This window comes from Bos mutus, chromosome 21, assembly GCF_027580195.1.
Source record: "Bos mutus isolate GX-2022 chromosome 21, NWIPB_WYAK_1.1, whole genome shotgun sequence".
Classification (NCBI taxonomy): domain Eukaryota; kingdom Metazoa; phylum Chordata; class Mammalia; order Artiodactyla; family Bovidae; genus Bos; species Bos mutus.
Genome location: NC_091637.1, coordinates 21,549,494 through 21,569,634, shown reverse-complemented (window position 1 = coordinate 21,569,634; position 20,141 = coordinate 21,549,494). Strand labels below are relative to the sequence as shown.

Genomic DNA, 20,141 nt, shown 5'->3' with positions numbered 1-20,141 from the left:
GGAGAAGTGTCCTGCAGAGCACCTGTGGGCAGTGCCCATACAGACAGTGTATGTATGAGAAGGCCTGGTCCTGGCAGGTCCTGCATGCTCACTCTGCTACTGCTAAGTCACTTCAGTCGTGTCTGACTCTGTGTGATCCCATAGACGGCAGCCCCCCAGGCTCCCCCGTCCCTGGGATTCTCCAGGCAAGAACACTGAAGTGGGTTGCCATTTTCTTCTCCAATGCAGGAAAGTGAAAAGTGAAGTCGCTCAGTCGTGTCCGACTCTTAGCGACCCCATTAACTACAGCCTACCAGGCTCCTCCATCCATGGGATTTTCCAGGCAAGAGTACTGGAGTGGGGTGCCATCGCGTGCTCACTCTGGCTTCGGGCAAAAGTCAGGAGATGCTTTTCCCTCTTTAGCCCATGTGTCCTGTGTGTTTGAGCTCAGCCCCTCCTGGGTACATGCAGTTTGGGTTAGTGAACCTTCTTGTCTTGAAAAGGTAATGTTCCTCATATGTATGAGGGTTGGGTTTTCTGGGGATGGGAGATAGAATACATGTGGAGCACAGGAGACTTGAGTGTGAATGGATGTGTGTGTGGAAGGATCAGTGAGACCATGGGATGTGTCAGGTTAAGGGAGGCAGAGCTTGCTAGGTGGATCCTGGGAGATGGTTCTGAGCTTAGGGATCCTGCTGAGGTAGTGGGTCCAACTGTGTGGTGGAGAATGCTAGGTTGGGCTGGTCCTTGCTCACAAGTAGCTGGAGGAGCAGTTGGAGCACTCTGATCCTGGGAAACATTCTGAAAACATCTACTGTAAATACACAAAGTCATAACACCTGATATAATTTCTAACTTGAAATGTTGCAAGAATATAGTATAAAGAACTTTTAAATACTCTTTCCAGAGCTCTCAGTTCACATTTTCTCCCAATTGCTTTATATATTGTCTTTATATACACATCTTTTTTCTGATCATTGGGATTAAGTTATAGATGTGCCGTTTTGTTTGAAATATCTTGTCAGTTTCCTAAGAACAAGGACATTCTTTTAACAGCCATAGATGAATGATCGTAATCAGGAAATCCACATGGATATGATAACTGCTACCTAACCCATCAATTGTGTCCGACCCCATGGACTGCAGCATGCCAGGCTTCCTTCACCATCACCAACTCCCAGATCCTGTTCAAACTCATGTCCATCGAGTCAGTGATGCCATCCAGTCATCTCATCCTCTGTCATCCCCTTCTGCCTTCAGTCTTGCCCAGCATCAGGGTGTTTTCCAGTGAGTCATTTCTTTGCATCAGATGGCCAAAGTACTGGAGCTTCAGCATCAGTCCTTCCAATGAATATTCAGGACTGGTTTCCTTTAGGATGGACTGGTTTGATCTTGCAGTCCAAGGGACTCTCAAGAGTCTTGAACACCACAGTTCAAAAGCAATTCTTTGGCGCTCAGCTTTCTTTATAGTCCAACTCTCGCATCCATACATGACTACTGGAAAAACCATAGCTTTGACCAGGCAAACCTTTGTCGGCAAAGTAATGTCTCTGCTTTTTAATATGCTGTCTAGGTTGGTCATAGCTTTTCTTCGAAGGAGCAAGCATCTTTATGGCTGCAGTCACCATCTGCAGTGATTTTGGAGCCCAAGAAAATAAAGTATGTCACTTTCCATTGTTTCCCCATCTATTTGCCATGAAGTGATGGGACTGATGCCATGATCTTAGTTTTTTGTATGTTGAGTTTTAAGCCAGCTTTTTCACTCTCCTCTTTTGCTTTCATCAAGAAGTTCCTCAGTTCCTCTTCACTTTCTGCCATAAGGGTGGTGGTATCTGCATATCTGAGGTTATTGATATTTCTCCCAGCAATCTTGATTCCAGCTTGTGCTTCATCCAGCTGGGCATTTCACATGATGTACTCTACATACAAGCTAAATAAGCAGGGTGATGATGTCCAGCCTTGACGTATTCCATTCCCAATTTTGAAAGAGTCTATTCCATGTCCAGGTGAGTGCAACTGTGTGGTAGTTTGAGCATTCTTTGGTATTGCCTTTCTTTGGGATTGGAATGAAAACTGACCTTTTCCAGTCCTGTGGCCACTGCTGCGTTTTCCAAATTTCCTCGGATATTGAGTGCAGCACTTTAGCTGCACTCAATCTCACACGCTAGCAAAGTAAGGCTCAAAATTCTCCAAGTGAGGCTTCAACAGTATGTGAACCAAGAACTTCCAGATGTTCAAGATGAATTTAGAAAAGGCAGAGGCACCAGATCAAATTGCATATTGAGTGCAGCATCATCTTTTAGGACTTGAAATAACTCAGCTGGAATTCCATCACCTCCAGTAGCTTTGTTTGTAGTGATGCTTCCTAAGACCCACTTGACTTCAGACTCCAGGATGTCTGGCTGTAGGTGAGTGATCACACCATTGTATTGTGGTTATCTGTGTCATGAAGATATTTTTTGTACAGTTCTTCCATGTATTCTTGCCACCTCTTAATATCTTCTGCTTCTGTTAGGTCCATACTGTTTCTGTCCTTTATTGTGCCCATCTTTCCATGAAATGTTCCCTTGGTATCTCTAATTTTCTTGAAGAGATCGCAAGTCTTTCCCGTTCTATTGTTTTCCTCTATTTCCTTGCATTGATCACCGAGGAAGGCTTTCTTATCTCACCATGCTATTCTTTGGAACTCTGCATTCAGATGGGTATTTCTTTCCTTTTCTCCTTTGCCTTTAGGTTTTCTTCTCTAATCCATAGTCCAATGTAAAATGTTGCCGGTATTCCCAGTAATTTCTTCCAGTTTTCCTGGTTGAGGATCCAACCCAGAATCACTGTATCTACTTTTCATGTTTTTTTCCTTCCATGTCTTTCATGATATTTTTGAAAAGTGTTGGCTGACTCCTTGTAGAATGTCCTTCAATTTCAGTTTGATGTTGTCTTGCACTTAGATTTAATTTAGGGTTTTTTTTTTTTTAATTTTAGAAATACGGGTGGTTTGATTTAAGATTTTTTGACTAGTATGGTGTGGAAGTGACAGGCATTCAGTAGAAACTACTTCAGATAACTGAGTTTTTATCTTTTAACAGGTTAGGATAGTGGTGTAACTTATGACTGGGCAGTGGCAGTGAGCCACAGCTCCCAGTCAGCTTATGTGATCTCAAAGCAACAAATACATTTAACTATTCTGTAGTTATACATTCTATTTCAGTACAGTGTTCAGTACATGAGACATTCAATCACAAATTCGAGTCTGAGTGCAAGCCCATGGACTGCAGCACACCAGGCTCCTCTGTTCCCCACTACCTCCCAGAGTTTGCGCAAATTCATGTCTATTGAGTTGCTTATTCTACCTCTGATCGTCTCATCCTCTGACGCCCCCTCTCCTTTTGCCTTCAGTCTTTCCTAGCCTCAGAGTCTTTTCCAATGAGTAGGCTTTTCTGTATCGGGTGGTCAAAGCATTGGAGCTTCAGCAACAATCCTAGTGACTCTTCATGGTTGATTTCCTTCAGGAGTGATTGGCTTGATCTTTCACATATGAGAGATACCCAGTGCTTTATTACAAAGTGGACTTTGTCTTAGTTGATTTGGCTCAACTGAGGTTAATGTGTTAGGATGTTAAAAACAGCCTCAGGTAGGCTATGATATTCAGCCATGTCTGACTCTGCATCCCCACAGTTTGCCAGGCTCCTCTGTCTATGGGATTTTCCAGGCAAGAATAATGGAGTGGGTTGCCATTCCCTTCTCCAGGAGATCTTCCCTACCTAGAGACTGAACCGGCATCTCCTGCTTCTCCCGCATGGGCAAGAAGATTTATAATGTTCAGTAGGTTGTGAATTAAATATATTTTTGACTTAGGGTATTTTCAGTTTACTATGGGTTTATTGCAACATAACCCCATCCTAAGTCAAGGCACATCTGTATCACAGAAGTGATACTGTGTACTCGATGCATCATACTGAGAGACACAATATCTGTCACAGTTTTAGTGATGTTTACTTTGAGCGCTTGGATTAAGGTGTATTTCTCAAGTTTCTCCGCTGTTAAGTTGTAAGAAGGTGTTTTGAATTTTGTGGTTAAATACCCTGTTCTTCAACTTTTCACTCACTGGTTTTAGCATCTATTGTTATTTTACCTCCATGATTACCTTATATTTATTAGTATTGTACAGTAGGGAAGGAGCTTTCTCTTCTTCACCAAGAACATTTCTTTCCATTTCTTGGTGTGGAGTCGGGCATTCTCAGCAAGTAACTTTGCCTTCTAAATACGGCTATGTGTAAAGAAGCCTTCCCTCTTTTGGTTTCTATATGGGAGAGAAACTAGAGCTAGTTTAAAATGACCAGTGGGTAAGAAAATTAAAATACAAGGCTGCGTGCTGTGGTGTTTGCCGCGCTCCCCCACTAGGAGGCAGTGCCATCGCTGACCCACACCTGCACGCTGGATCGCCTCTAAGGCCCCGTGCTCCAGGTGAATGAGACGAGGGATGGGAAGGGTCGGGGAGGAGCAGGGGCGGCACAGAGAAGCGGTTTCATTCTCCATTAACGTTGAGGAGCTTCTCCTAGGCCTTAGTTCTTGCATCTGTAAAATCAGCCCTGGGCTCGTTAGAACCTCCCGTGGAACTTGTTAAAAGCAGGTGGTGAGGCGCTGCCCCCAGCCAGAGATTGCGCGGCTTCAGGCGTGGTGGGGCGGGGTCGCGGCTCATGTGTGTCCGCTCGAGGTGCCCGTGGGGCTAAGTGTGCTCGCGGGCAGTTGCATCCCCGCTGGGCTGGACGCCGCCGGACTAGCGTCTCTCCGGTGTTGTTTGCGTCTGATAATGTCTGTTGGCATATGGCATGAAATATGATAGACTTCTGCCTTTTGTGTCACCTACTCTGCTGCTTCAAGATTTCAAAGAGTCCCAGGAACGTTTTGAAGGTAATTTTCTTTTTTTCCCCTATATTGTCCTTGTGGGCTGTGCTAAGTCGCTCAGTCGTGTCCGACTCTCTGTGACCCCATGGACTGTAGCCCTCCAGGCTCCTCTGTCCATGGGGATTCTCCAGCCAAGAATACTGGTGTGGGTTGCCATGCCCTTCTCCAGGAGATCTTACCCACCCAGAGATCGAACCCATGTCTCCTGCGGCCCCTGAATTGCAGGCTGATTCTTTACCGCGGAGCCTCCAGGGAGCCCATATTGTCCTTAGTTTTGTTAAAGTACAGTTTTCAACAAAGTGAAATGACTGTCATACAGATATAAAATGAACTTGGTAAGTATTTTTTAAAACCCTAATTTTTAAAAAACCGGTGTTACAGTCAGTTGAAAGGAGAAGTCAGAGACAAATTTGGAGGAAGGGAATGTTGAATTTATAAATGGACACAAGACTGACTTCTTCCACCAGAGGGAAGTCAGCTAAACCTCTAGCCAACAGAATTTATTTACATTTGTCTGTGGAGATCAGCCCTGGGATTTCTTTGGAAGGAATGATGCTAAAGCTGAAACTCCAGTACTTTGGCCACTTCATGCGAAGAGTTGACTCATTGGAAAAGACTCTGATGCTGGGAGGGATTGGGGGCAGGAGGAGAAGGGGACGACAGAGGATGAGATGGCTGGATGGCATCACTGACTCGATGGACGTGAGTCTGAGTGAACTCCGGGAGTTGGTGATGGACAGGGAGGCCTGGTGTGCTGCGATTCATGGGGTCGCATAGAGTCGGACAGGAATGAGCGACTGATTTGATCTGATAGGTAAGAATTATTTGCATTGTCAGGCATCTACAACTTAGAGAGTTGTAAAATAGCTCTAAGACAGAGAAAGATGCAGAGCCTTTCTTTAGAATCTGAATCAAAACCCAGGTTGGGGATGGGAGGGAGGCTGGGGAGGGAGGGGATGTGTATATAATTATAGCCTGATTGGCGTTGTTGTATAGCAACACTTGTAAAAATCAAAAAACAACAAAAATTTTTTTTAAGTTAAAAAAAAGAAAACAGTGGTAAGAGGAGCTCCTCTGGCTGAAGCATGGGAGCTCTGCCAACGTCCTTCCCCCACTTGGCTGACTCACTGCTGTTGAGACAGTGTCTGAGCTCCTAGGTCATTCTGGTCGTCCTGGTTTCTACCATGGGACAACTTGGCCTGAGCTCCATGTCTAACTGAGAATCTGGGTCTCCCTGACAGTGGTCTTTATACTGAAGGTTCTCAGACCTTTTATGGGTTCCCAGGACGCTGTGAAGTAGTCTCTCTGACTGACAGGGGGGAGATAGAGCAACAGTCAGGGTCCTTTACCCGGTCTTTGAACAGAGCAGCTCCACTTCCACCTTTGTGTGTGACGAGGTTGATTTTAATATGCCCCTAAGGAGAAGCTTCCCACTGCCAAAAGTTTCTGAAAAGATAAAGGAAGAAAGACTCCCACCTGAGGGGGGGCCGGGGGGGGGGGGGCGGTCATTGTGTTTAACAATTGAAGCACAAGTTTCGCCTCTACCTGAGGGCAAAATTCATGGAGGTATATCCTATCTCCGTGAATATGTGAATTCATATTTTGTGCATTGCCTATGTCATTAAGATTTTCAGTTTTATTAGTATATAATTGCAGTTTTTCTCTCATAAGTAGGAAAACTCCCTGTTACTGTGAATCATTTTAAATGTTACATTTGGTTTCTAAGTTAAATGTGTCAGGTGTTTGATTATTTTATTGATAGTTTCTGAAGTTTTAACTTTCTTTTTACTTGAAGTTGCCGCTTTTCCTCATTAGACGCTGGAGGAAACAAACAGCCGGATTCAATTGTGAGGAATGTGAGTAAAGCTCGTTTTCTCTTTTTCACCTGCAGGGGTCAGCAAACTGTGCCCAGCTGCCCGTTTGTGAATAAGCCGTGAACTAAAAACGATTTTCACATTTCTAAATGCTTTAAAACAGGGATCCCCAACCTCCAGAATCTAATGCCTGATGTTTTGAGGTGGAGCTGATGTCATAATAATAGCGTGAAAAAATTCCACGAAACCAGTCCCTGGTGCCAGAAAGGTTGGGGACCACTGCTTTAAAACCCAGCAGCAGCAAGAGGAGAATCCTGTGGGCTGTGGAAATTCTGTTAAATTGAAGTCAGTCTACATACAGAATTTCATTGGGACGCAGCCACATTCTTTTGTTTACAAACTGTAGACGGCTGTGTTCCTGATTCAGTGGCTGGATTTCATAGTTGCCACAGAAGACAGTAACGAGGCACTGTGATCACTTCACACTACAGATTGCAGTTACACATTTATAACGCTGCAGTGTTGTGAGGGCCATACTGGTCACCATGTCGTCACGTTTTATTTTTTTTACAAATTGTTAGTGCACACTTTCATTGAAAAAAAGAGAAAAGTGGGCTTTCAATGTTAAGGTATGAGTGGCTCATTCGGTAGGTGGGCAGGGGAAGTGTTATCAGTGCTGAGTTTGTTTTCTCTGCACATGTTTCTTCCAGATAAATTAGCTTATTTAAAACTGTTAGTCTTTGGGTGAGAGTGGTTGTTTAAAGAGCTGAAAACATTGGGAGCAATATGAATAGTCAATTTAAAAAAAAGTAGATAATTCTGAATGGTTTTTCTTGACTCTTGATAAGTCAAAGAATGTTACCAATACTGCTCAGTTATGCAACAGTCTGTGCCAACTTTGAAGAGTCTGAAGAATTAGTCTGTAGAGTAATCTGCATGGAACAGCTACTGGTGAGAATATTTTTAAAGATGATAAATTACTGATTCAATAGGACCTGAAGTGGGAATTGGCTGAGCTAATGTTATAGCTGATGTTGGTAGAAATATGTGCAAAGCAGAAAGGACCTTATTTGGACAGAATTCAAAGCTTGCAGAAATGGAAAGTGTTTAAAACCTGTGCTGTTCATTGCATTACTCATTAATATATATTCTACAGAAAATAAATCTGTCAATTACTGAACCAGTAACTGTTCACAATGAATTTTACTCATAGACTTAATCATCATTTCCATGAATTTTGGTCAAGTGTTATTTAACTGTGGTAAAGTTTTTTTAAACATACAATATTTATTATTTTAACCAGTTTGGAGTACAGTGTACAGTTTGGAGGCATTAAATATGGTTACAGTGTTATGGTAACCACAATTGCTATATTTAAAGCCTTTCATCATTCCCAACAAAAATTCTGTACTCATTAAACAGTAACTCCTTATTCCCCCATATCATATTTTGTTCATCCATTCATTTTATGGTGGGCATTTTGGTTGCTTCTGCTTTTTGGTTCTTGTGAATAATGCCACTATGAACACAGGTGTACAAATGGCAGTTCAAACCCCGGCTTTCAGTTGTTTTGAGTACCTACCAAAAAGTGGAGTTGCTAGATCATACGGTAAATCTATGATTAATTTTTTTGAGGAAATGTTGTACTATTTTCACAGCAACTGCACTGTTTTACATTCCTACTAGCCGTGCACAAGATTTCTAATTTCGCCACATCCTTGCCAAAGCTTCTTTGTGAGTTTATTTTTTGATTTTTTTTTAAAGTATTTTTATTTTTGGGTGTACTGGGTCTTTGTTGCTATGTGGGCTTTTCTCTAGTTGCAGTAAGTGGGACTGCTCTTCGTTGTGGTGTGTGGCCTTCTCATTGTTTTGGCTTCTGTTGTTGTGGAACACGTGGCTCTAGGTGTGCAGACTTTACTAGTTGTGGCGCGCGGGCTCAGGAGTGATGCTGCATGGGCTCAGGAGTTGCAGCGCCCCAGCTGCAGAGCACAGCCTCAGTAGTTATGGCACATGGGCTTAGTCACTCTGTAGTATGTAGGATCTGCCCAGATCAGGGATGGAACCTGTGTCTTCTGCATTATCAGGCAGATTCTTTACCACTGGGTCACCAAGGATGCCCCTGTTAGGTCTATATATATACACACACACACACACATATATATATATATATACACACACACACACACACACACACATATATATATATATACACACACACACATATATATATATACACACACATACACACACACACACATATATATATGTATACACACATAATAGCCATACTCATGAGTGTGAAGTGGTATCTCATTGTAGTTTTGATTTGCATTTCCTTAATGATTAATGATGTTGAGCATCTTTTAGTGTGTTGATTGGCCATTTGTATATCTTCTTTGGAGAAATATCTGTTCAAGTTCTTTGTCCATTTTTAAGCTGGGTTTTATTGTTATTGAGTTGTAGGAGTTCTTTGTATATTCTGGATATTAATTCTTTATTGGATATGGTTTGCATGTATTTTCTCCCACGCTGTGGGTTGCCTTCTCTGTTGATAGTGTCCTTTGATGCACAAAAGTTTTAAATTTTGATGTAGTTCAATGAGTTATTTTTTCATTGCCTATGTTTTTGGTGTCATATCTAAGAATCCTTTACCAAATCCTCATGAAGAATTACCCCTATGTTTTCTTTCAAGAATTTTATGGTTTTAGCTCTTATATTTAATTCTTTGATACATTTTGTGATAATTTTGGGGTGTGATTGTAGTTTCTTTTAACCTCTAAACTTTATTTTGTGTTGGGGTGTAGCCAATTAACAATGTTGTGGTAGTTTCAGGTGAACAGTGAAGGGACTCCTCCATTCATATACATGTATCCATCTGTGTTAATTTTTGTATATGCAGTGAGGTAGGGTGTCCAGCTTCATTTTCATTGCATGTGGAAGGCGAGTTGTCCCCAGCATCATCTGTTAAAGCGACTGTTCCTTTCCCCTTGATTGAACTTGAGACTCTTATCAAAAATCAGTTAGCCATGAATGTATGGGTTTGTTTCTGAACTCTCAGTTCTGTTCCACTGGTCTGTAAGTCTGTCCTTCCATCAGTCCACAGTGTTTTGATTACTGTAGCTTTGAGTGAGCTATGAAGTAGAGGTCCTCCCACTTTGTTCTTTTCCAAGATTTTTTGTTTGTTTGTTTCCCTGGGCTGTGTAAGTTTGCTAGAGCTGCCATAACAAAACACCACAGACTGGATGATTTTCTTACCATTCTGGAGGCTGGAAGCCCCACATCAAGATGTGAGCAGCTTTGATTTCTCCCGACTTTGATTTCTCTCTTCTTGCCTTGTAGCTGGCTGTCTTTTTGCTGTGGCCTCAAGTGGTCTTCTCTTTGCATGCACAGCCCTGGTCTTACTGTGGGTCCAAATTTCCTGATCGTATAAGGACACCAGGAGGAGTGGATGAGGGCTTCATTGTGACATAGTTACCTCTTTAAAGGCTCCGTCTATAGATGTAGTCACATTCTGAGGTATTGAGGGTTAAGACTCCTGCATGTGAATTTTGGGGAATACACTTCAGCCTCTTACATGGACTCCATGCATTTGAGGATCAGCTTTTCTGTTTTTGCAAAAGAAGCCCCCTGGAATTTTAATAAGAGTTGCTCTGAATTTTGTAGATGGCTTTGGGTAGTATTGACATCTTGACAATATTAAGTGTTCTAATCCATGAGCATGTGATGTCTTTCCACTTATTTACATCTCCTTTAATTTCTTAGAGGAATACTTTGTAATTTTCAGGGAACAGTTTCTTGTACTCCTTGCTTAAATTTATTCCCAGGCATTTTATTCTTTCAGATTGTGCTATTGTGATAAGTGCATGTGTGCTAAGTCATTTCAGTCATGTCCAACTCTTTGTGACCCTATGGACCATAGCCTGCCAGACTCCTCTATCCGTGGGATTCTCTAGGCAAGAATTCTGGAGTGGGTTGCCATTTCTTAGTTGAGGGGATCTTCCCTACCCAGGAATGGAACCTGTCTCCCACCTTGGCAGGCAGGTTCTTTGCCACTAGCACCACCTGGGAAGCCCATTGTGATGTAATAAATTTATATTAAAAAAAATATATACATATTTGGTCTTTCTCCCCAGTTCCTGGCACAAAATCTTCTAAAACCCTTGGGATTTCCTGAGTATTAAAGATGGAAGCCCATGATTTATTATTTATGAAGAGAAGAAAAGTAAAAATATTAATCCCTCAGTTGTGTCCGACTCTTTGCACCCCATGGACTGTGTAGCCCACTAGGCAAGAATTCTCCAGGCAAGAATGCTGGAGTGGGTAGTCATTCTCTTCTCCAGGGAATCTTCCTGACCCAGGGATCACACCTAGGTCTCCTACATTGCATTGCATTTGGGCAGATGCTTTGCTGTCTTAGCCACCAGGGACCCCTTTTTTTTTTTTTCTTTCTTTTTTCAGGGACCCTTTTTTGTTAATTCATAATAAGCCCTTTTCAACCATACCTAAGTTTATGCTAATCAAGTGAATCTTGGTTGGGTATAGCTTCCAGATGAGGGCTGGTTGCTAGAGGAACCAACCAGGAGATTAGAGGATTGGAACTTTAAGCCCCACCCCTGATTTCTGTGGAGGGGAGTTGTTTAGTCATTCAGATATGTCCAACTATTTGTGACCCCATGAATTGCAGCACACCAGGTTTCCCTGTACTTCACTGTCTCCTGGAGTTTGCTCAAACTTGTGTCCATTGAGTCAGTGATGCCATCCAACTGTCTCATCCTCTGCCACTCCCTTCTCCTTTTGCCCTCAATCTTTCCCAGAAAAATAGTGCAAGTAGCAATCTTTATCATGGCAAGGGGAAAAGTTTTATAATTTGGGTATCCACTTTAACAATGAACATTATAAGACTTTCCAGACTATCATAAACCCTTTCTAAACAATATTTTGATGGTGATATAATAGTTCATCAATAAACGTAGAGTAATTTATGTAACACAATCATTGATATTTTCACTGTTTTCAGTTTTTGGCCAATGATGCTGCAACATGCATTTGTATCTATAAAGTTCTGGGAGAGGCTGTTTCCTTAAAGAGATCTAGAATTGGAATTGTTGCATCAGAGGATGAAAGGTTGTAACTGCTCTTTAAAAGGTGGCATCTCAGAGAATCCACTGAGGCAGAGAAACCATCATCCAGGTGTGCTGAGCTCCTTGCTTCTTCACACCCTCACCTCTCTCATTTTCCACTGCCCAAGTTTCTTTTGTAATTAATTCAGTAGAAGATGAATTTATATGGCATTTCCTCTATAACTCACAAGGGAGATTATTTCTCCATATAACTATTCAGTTCAGTCGCTAAGTCATGTCCGACTCTTTGCAACCCCATGGACTTGGGCACGCCAGGCTTCCCTGTTCTTCACCATCTCCCGGAGTTTGCCCAAACTCATGTCTATTGAGTCGGTGATGCTATCCAGCCATCTCATCCTCTTCATCCTCTTCTGCCTTGAATCTTTCCCAGCATCAGGGTCTTTTCCAATGAGTCAGCTCCTTGCATCAGGTGGCCAAAGTATTGGAGCTTCAGTTTCAGCAGCAATCCTTCCAATGAATATTCAGGGTTGATTTCCTTTAGGATTGATAGGTTTGATCTCCTTGCAGTCCAAAGGACTCTCAAGAGTCTTCTCCAGAACCACAGTTTGAAAGCATAAATTCTTGTCAGTTCTTCAGTGCTCAGCCTTCTTTATGGTCCAGCTTTCACATCCATTCATGCAGAGTGCTGAGAGGCTAGAAATTGAGTTAATCACCAGTAGCCAATGATTTAATCCATCACATCTATATAATTGAGCCTCCATAAAAACTGTTAAGTGATAGGGGTTAGTGAATGAGTGCTGGGAGGGTACATTCCATACTCCTTGGAGACCGAAGATCCTGTGCTCAGGCTCCTTCCAGAACCCACCATGTGTAACTCCTCAGTGGGCTGTTCACCTGTGTCCTCTATAATAAACCCGTAATAATAATGTTTTCCCCTGAGTTCTGTGAGCTGTTACAGCAAATTACTGAACCTCAGATGGGGTCAAGGGAGCCCCCAATTTGTAACCAAGTCAGACAGAAGTGTGGATAACCTGGGGGCTCATGGCTGAAGTAGGTGGATTGAGATTTTAAACCAGGGGGGGATTCTGTGCTAACTCTGGGTAGTGAGTGTCAGAACTGAATGAAATTGTAGGACATCAGATGTTGTCGACAGAGAATCTGAGAATTGCTTGGTGTGGAAAACCCACACACAGATATTACTGTAAATAGAATTGATTTCTCAGTTTTCTAGCCATTACTGGTATATAGGAACAATTGATTTTTTTTCAATTTTGAGAATTTGTTGATTAGCTTCAATAACTTTATGGTACATTCCTTGGGATTTTCTGTGTGTAGGATCATGTCACCTGCAAATACACATAGCTTTACTTCATTTCCAATATGGATGCCTTTTATTTCTTGTCTAATTGCTGTGCTAGAATTTCTAGGACAGTGTTAAATAGCAGTGGTAAAAGCAGGCATTCTTGTCTCATTCATGAAGTTACAAGTAAAGTTTGCAATCTTTTCTTTGTGGAGCATAATGTTAGCTGTGTTTTTTTCGTAAATGCCCTCTATCATGTTGAGGAATCGTCCCTCTACTCATAGCTTCTGAGCATTTTTATCATGAAAGAGTGTTGGCTTTTGTAAATGCCTTTTCTGTATTAACTAAGATGACAGTATTTTTTCTCTTCCTTCTACTACTGTGATATATTACATTCATTTTTTTCTTATGTTGAATCCTTGCATTTCTATTATAAATTACACTTTATCATGGTATATAATCCTTTTAACACACTCAGTTTGATTTGCTAGTATTTTGTTGAGGATCTTTGCATTGCTTTTCATAAGCAGTAGTGATTTCTAATTTTCTTTTTTGTGATTATCTTGATATCACTTTGGTATCAGGGAAATGCTGATCCCATAGAATGTGATAGAAACTGTTCTCTCCTACTTTATTTCTTTGAAGAGTTTGAGAACTGGTGTCAGTTTTTCTTTAAACTTTTGGTAGAATTCACCAGTGAATCCATGTGGCCCTAGACTTTTCTTTGTTCAGAAGTTACTGATTACTGAATCAATGTTTTTACTTGTTATAGGTCTAGTGAGATTTTCTACTTCTTCAGTCAATTTAGGTAGTTTGTGTATTTCGAGGAATTTGTCAGTTTCATCCAGATTACCCAATTTTAGAGCCCAAAGGATTCCAGTTCTTTCTTTTGTTAAACCTTGGCTGTTAAGAGCTAGGGTGTGAGAAAGTGTCCATGTATGGAGAGGTAAATATAAATGTATAAAAATAAATTTGTGTTTATAAAAGTGCAATTTGATTTAGGACTTAACAAATTCAGCTAGCAAAGCAAGTTACAGGTTAAGACTATTTTCCTTCTTAAAAGAAAATGAATATTTTTAATTAAAAAATTTTTTTTAATTATTTGAACAGGCAGCATGTACGTGGTTCACAGTTCAAAAGTTACAAATGAGTTTACAGTGAGCAGTTTCCATCCAGCTCATTTCCTTCATCCTGCTGGCTCCCCCTTTGCACATGGAGCCCTGTTGTCAGCTTCTAATATGTCCTAGATATGTTACACATACATGTGGCAGGTTTTAAAGTGTTGTTCAGTCGCCAAGTCATGACTTTTTGTGACCCCATGGACTGCAGCACACCAGGCTTCTCTGTCCCTCACCATCTCCTGGAGTTTGCCCAAGTTCATGTCCGTTGGATCAGTGATGCCATCCAACCATCTCATTCTCTGTCTCCCTCCTCTTCTGCCTTCAGCCTTTCCCAGCATCAGGGTCTTTTCCAGCGAGTCAGCTCTTCACATCAGGTGGCCAAAGTATTGGAACTTCAGTACCAGTCCTTCCAATGAGGTTTGATTTCCTTTAAGACTGTCTGGTTTTATCTCCTTGCTTTCCAAGGGACTCTCAAGAGTTTTCTCCAGAACCACAGTTTGAAACCATAAATTCTTTAGTCAGTTCTTCATTGCTCAGCCTTCTTTATGGTCCAGCTCTCACATCCATACTTGACTACTGGAAAGACCACAGCCTTGACTATACGGACTTTTGTTGGCAAAGTGATGTCTTTGCTTTTTATACACTGTCTAGGTTTGTCATAGCTTTCTTGCCAAGAAGCAGTCGTCTTCGGTTTCATGGCTGCAGTCACCATCTGCAGTGATTTTAGAGCCCAAGAAGAGAAAATCTGATACTGCTTCCACCTTTCTCCCTTCTATTTGCTATGAAGTGATAGTACCAGATGCCATGATCTTAGTTTTTTGAATAGTGAATTTTAAGCCAGCTTTTTCACCTCCTCTTTGACCCTCATCAAGATGCTCTTTAGTTCCTCTTTGCTCTCTGCCATTAGCGTGGTATCATCTGCATACCTGAGTTGGTTGATATTTCTCCCGGAAATCTTGATTCCAGCTTGCAAATTCATCCAGCCTGACATTTTACATGATGTGCTTTACATATATGTTAAATAAACATGGTGACAGTAACCAGGCTTGTTCTACTCCTTTCTCAGTTTTGAACCAGTCAGTTGTTCTGAATAAGGTTCTAATTGTTGCCTTTTGACCTGAATACAGGTTGATCAGGAGCCAGGTAAGATGGTGTGGTATTCCCATCTCTTAAAGGGTTTTCCATGGTTTGTTGTGATCCACACAAAGACTTTGGCGTAGTCAATGAAACACAGAGGTAGATGTTTTTCTGGAACTCCCTTGCTTTCTCTTGGACCCAGCAAATGTTGGCAATTTGATCTCTGGTTCCTTTGCCTTGCTAAAGTGAAAGAAAGTGAAGTTGCTCACAATGAAGATTGACCTTTTCCAGTCCTGTGGCCACTGCTGGGTTTTCCAAATTTGCTGACATATTGAGTGTAGCACTTTAATAGCATCATCTTTAGGATTTGAAATAGCTCTGCTGGAATTCCATCCCTTCCACCAATTTTACTGGCAGCAGTGCTTCCTAAGGCCCACTTGCCTTCACACTCCAGGATGTCTGGCTCTGAGTGAGGGACTGCACCATTGGGGCTGTCCAGGTCATTAAGAGCTTTTTTGTACAGTTCTTCTGTGTATTCTTGCCATCTTTCTTGATCTCGTCTGCTTCTATTAGGTCTTTATTGTGCGCATCTTTGGGTGAAATGTGCCTTTGACATTTCCAGTGGTCTTGAAGAGCTCTCTAGTCCTTCCTCTCCTGTTGTTTCCCTCTATTTCTCTGCACTGTTGATTGAAGCAGGACTTCTTGTCCCTCCTTGCTGTTCTCTGGAACTCTGCATTTAGTTGAGTGTACCTTTCCCTTTCATCATTGCTTTTTGCTTCTCTGCTTTCCTCAGCTGTTTGTAAAGCCTCCTCAGATCAATGACTTTGCCTTCTTGCATTTCTTTTTCTTTGGGATGGGTTTGTTCACTGTCTCCTATACAATATTATGAACCTCTGTCCATAGTTCTTCAGGCACTCTATCTACTAGATCTAATCCCTTGACTCTATTCATCAGCTCCACTGTGTATTCATAGGGGATTTGATTTAAGTCGGACCTGACTGGCCTAGTGGTTTTCCCCACTTTCTTTAGTTTAAGCCTGAATTTTGCTATAAGGAGCTTATGATCTCAGCCACAGTCAGCTCCCAGTTTTGTTTTTGCTAACTATATAGAGCTTCTCCATCTTTGGCTACAAAGAATATAATCAATCTGATTTCAGTATTGACCATTTGATGATATCCATGTGAAGAGTCATCTCTTGTGTTGTTGAAAGAGGGTGTTTGCTATGACCAGTGCGTTCTCCTGGCAGAATTCAGTTAGCCTTTGCCCTGCTTCACTTTGTACTCCAAGGCCAAACTTGCCTGTTACTCCAGGTATCTCTTGACTTCCTACCTTTGCATTTCAATCCCCTGTGATGAATACGACATCTTTTTTGGGTGTTAGTTCTAGGAGGTCTTGTAGGTCTTCATAGAATCATTCAACTTCAGCGTCTTCAGCATCAGTGGTTGGGGCATAGACTTGGATTATTGTGGTGTTGAATGGTTTGCCTTGAAAATGAACCGAGATCATTGTCGTTTTTGAGATTGCATGCAAGGACTGCATGTCAAACTCTTGCTGACTATGAGGGCTGCTCCATTTCTTCTAAGGGATTCTTGCCCACAGTAGTAGATATAATGGTCATCTGAATTAAATTCGCCCATTCTGATCCATTTTAGTTCACTGACTCCTGAAATGTCAATGTTCACTCTTGCCATCTCCTGCTTGACCACTTCCAATTTACCTTGATCCATGGACCTAACATTCCAGATTCCTGTGCAATACTGTTCTTTATGGCATCAGATTTTACTTTCATCACTAGACACATCCTCAATTGGGCATCATTTCTGCTTTCACCCAGCCTCTTCTTTCTTTCTCCACTCTTCCCCAGTAGCATACTGGACACCTTCCAGCCTGGGAGGCTTATCTTTTGGTGTCATATCTTTTTACCTTTTTATACAGTTCATGGAGCGCTCACAGCAAGTATACCGAGGTTTTTGCTCCATTCCCTCCTCCAGTGGATCACATTTTGTCAGAACTCTCCAGTGTGATGTCTTGGGTGGTCCTGCACAGCATGGCTCATGGGTTCATTGAGTTATGCAAGGCCCTTTACCACGACAAGGCAGTGATCCATGACGTGTATCCACGCATTATTAAGATTCCCTCCCTTCAAGAGGTGTAGGTTTCATGCCTCTCCTTGGTTATGGGCTGGACTTAGTGACTCACTTAACAGAACATGCCAGAAGTGGCAGTCTGTAACATCCAAGACTAGGTCATCCAAATACTTTGTGACTTCCTTGGATTAACTGCTCTGTGCGAAGCCAGCTGCCTTGTTGGAAAGGCACTTTGGCAGCCTTTTGAGAGGTCCACCTGGTGAGGGACTGAACCCACAACCACAATGGGAGAAAGTCACCTTGGATGTGGGCCAAACCTCCAGCCCCAGTGACTGCACCCCAGATAACATCTTATTTTTTAATAGAGACATAATTCACATATTATAAGGTTTGCCCTTTTGAAGTATAAACATAGTGGTTTTTAGTATAGTCCCAAGATTGTGCAACCGTCACCGCTATCTAATTTCAGAACATGCACATCATCCCCAAAGGAAGCCTCGTACCAATTCCCTCCCCATTTGTCTACCCCCAGCTCTTACCTAAAAATACATAAATAAGTAAAACAGTACTCATTGGTTTTGGGCTGCTGGGTCTTCATTGCTGTGCTCGGGCTTTTTCTAGCTGTGGCAAGCAGGGGCTGTTCTTCATTGCAGAGCACAGGCTCTGGGCTCACAAGCTTTAGTAGTGGCAGCACATGGGCTTGGAGCTTGCGGCTCACGGGCTCGAGGGTGCGTGGGCTTCGGTAGTCGTGGCACACACGGGCTCAGCAGCTGCAGCTCATGGCCCCTGGAGCACACAGGCTTCAGTAGTTGCGGTGCGTGGGCTTCGTTGCTCCGAGGCATGTGAAATCTTCTCCGACCAGGGATGGAACCATGTCCCCTACGCTGGCAGGTGGATTCTTAACCACTGAGCCAGCAGGGATGTCTCCACTAACCTGCTTTTAATTTCTATGGATTTGCCTGGAAATTTCATATAAACAGAATTGTATAATATTATGGTCTTTTGTACCTGGCTTCCCTCACTTAGCATCATGTTTTCAGCATTCAACCATGTTTCAGTATATCAGTATTTCACTCCTTTAAACGGCCTGATAATATTCCAATGTATGGATGATACCACATTTTGTTTATACATTTATCAGTCTATGAACATTTTGGTTGTTTCAGCTTTTTAGTTATTGTGAATAGTGCTGCTATGAACATGTAAAATTTTTGTATGAATCTAAGTTTTCATTTCACTTGGGTGTGTATCTAGGAGTGTACTTGTTGATGTCCCATGGTAACTTGATGTTTGACTCTTTTGAAAAGTTGCCAAACTGTTTTCCAGAGCAACTGCACCATTTTACATTCCAGCAAGCAATGTATGGGGTTTCCAGTTCTTCCACATTCTCAGCAAAACTTATTACCTGTCCTTTTTTGGTGATGTCATACTAGAGTGTGTGAAATGGTGTCTTATTGTAGTTTTGTTGTGCATTTCCCTGATGGTTAAGGATGTTGAGCATCTGTTCATGTGCTTATTGACCATATGTGTATATTCTTTGAAGAAATGTCTATTCAAATCCTTTGCTCATTTAAGAACTGGATTATTTATCTTTTTATTGTTGAGTTATAAGAATTCTTTATATATTCTGTTTACTGGGACCTTATCAGATATATGATTTGCAAATACTTTCTCTCATTCTATGCATTGTTTTTTTTCACATTCCTAATAGTGTCCTTTGAAGCACAGAATTCTAGGTTTTGTTGAAATCTGATTTATCTGTTTTTTCCTTTGGTTGCTTGTGCTTTAAAAAATCATTTCCTAACCCAAGGTCACTGTGATTCATGCCTGTGTTTTCATCTAAATACTATACAGTCCATGGAATTCTCCAGGGAAAAATACTGGAGTGGGTAGCTGTTCCCTTCTCCAGGGGATCTTTCCAATCCAGGGATTGCACCCAGGTCTCCTACATTGCAGGCAGATTCTTTGCTGAGCCACCAGGGAAGCCCAGGAAATAAGAACCACCAGGGAAACTTCTTCATCTAAAAGTTTTGTAGTTTTAGCTCTCATGTTTAGGCCCTTGATCTGCTTTGTGTTAATTTTTTTATGTGGTGTGATGTACGGGTCCAACTTTTTTCTTTTGCATGGAGATATCCAGCTATCTCAGCCCCATTTGTTGAAAAGACTGTTCTTTTCCCCATTGGAAGATCTTGGCATGCTTGTAGGAAATCAGCTAATCATAAATGTAAGGGTTTATTTCTGGACTCTCAATTCTACCCCATTAACCTGTACACCTGTCCTCATGCAGATATTACACAGTCTTCATTACTGAAGCTTTATAGACGGTTTTGGGCTTCCCAGGTGGTGCTAGCGATGAAGAACCTTCCTGCCGATGCAGGAGACATAAGAGATGCAGATTCAGTCTCTGGATCAGGAAGATCCCCTGGAAGAGGGTATGGCAACCCACTCTAGTACTCTTGCTTGGAGAGTCCCCATGGACAGAAGCCTGGTGGGCTTACAGTCCATAGGATCACAAAGAGTCAGACACAACTGAAGCAACTTAGCACATATAGAAAGTTTTAAAGTCATGAAGTGTGCATCTTCCAACTTTGTTCTCTTTCAAGATTGTTTTGGCTATCCAGGTCTTAGGTATTTCCATATGAATTTTTAGGATCAGCTTGACAAAAAAAAAGGCAATTGGGCCTTTAAAAGGGGTGGTGTTGAATCCATAGATCAATCTGTGGATTGTATTAGCTTCCTAGGGCTGCCATAGTAAAGGACTACAAACTGGGTGTCTTAAA

General features: G+C 41.8%; 1 long non-coding RNA gene across 1 annotated transcript in view; it reads left to right on the top strand.

Moving 5' to 3' along the window:
* The first annotated feature begins 5,544 nt into the window (after positions 1 to 5,544).
* LOC138984385 (uncharacterized) overlaps positions 5,545 to 20,141 on the top strand; it is a 47,954-nt gene continuing 33,357 nt past the window's right edge. The window contains exons 1-2 of the long non-coding RNA XR_011461644.1: positions 5,545 to 5,695; positions 6,677 to 6,737. This is a non-coding gene — a long non-coding RNA (uncharacterized lncRNA). The remainder of the gene's footprint in view (positions 5,696 to 6,676; positions 6,738 to 20,141) is intronic.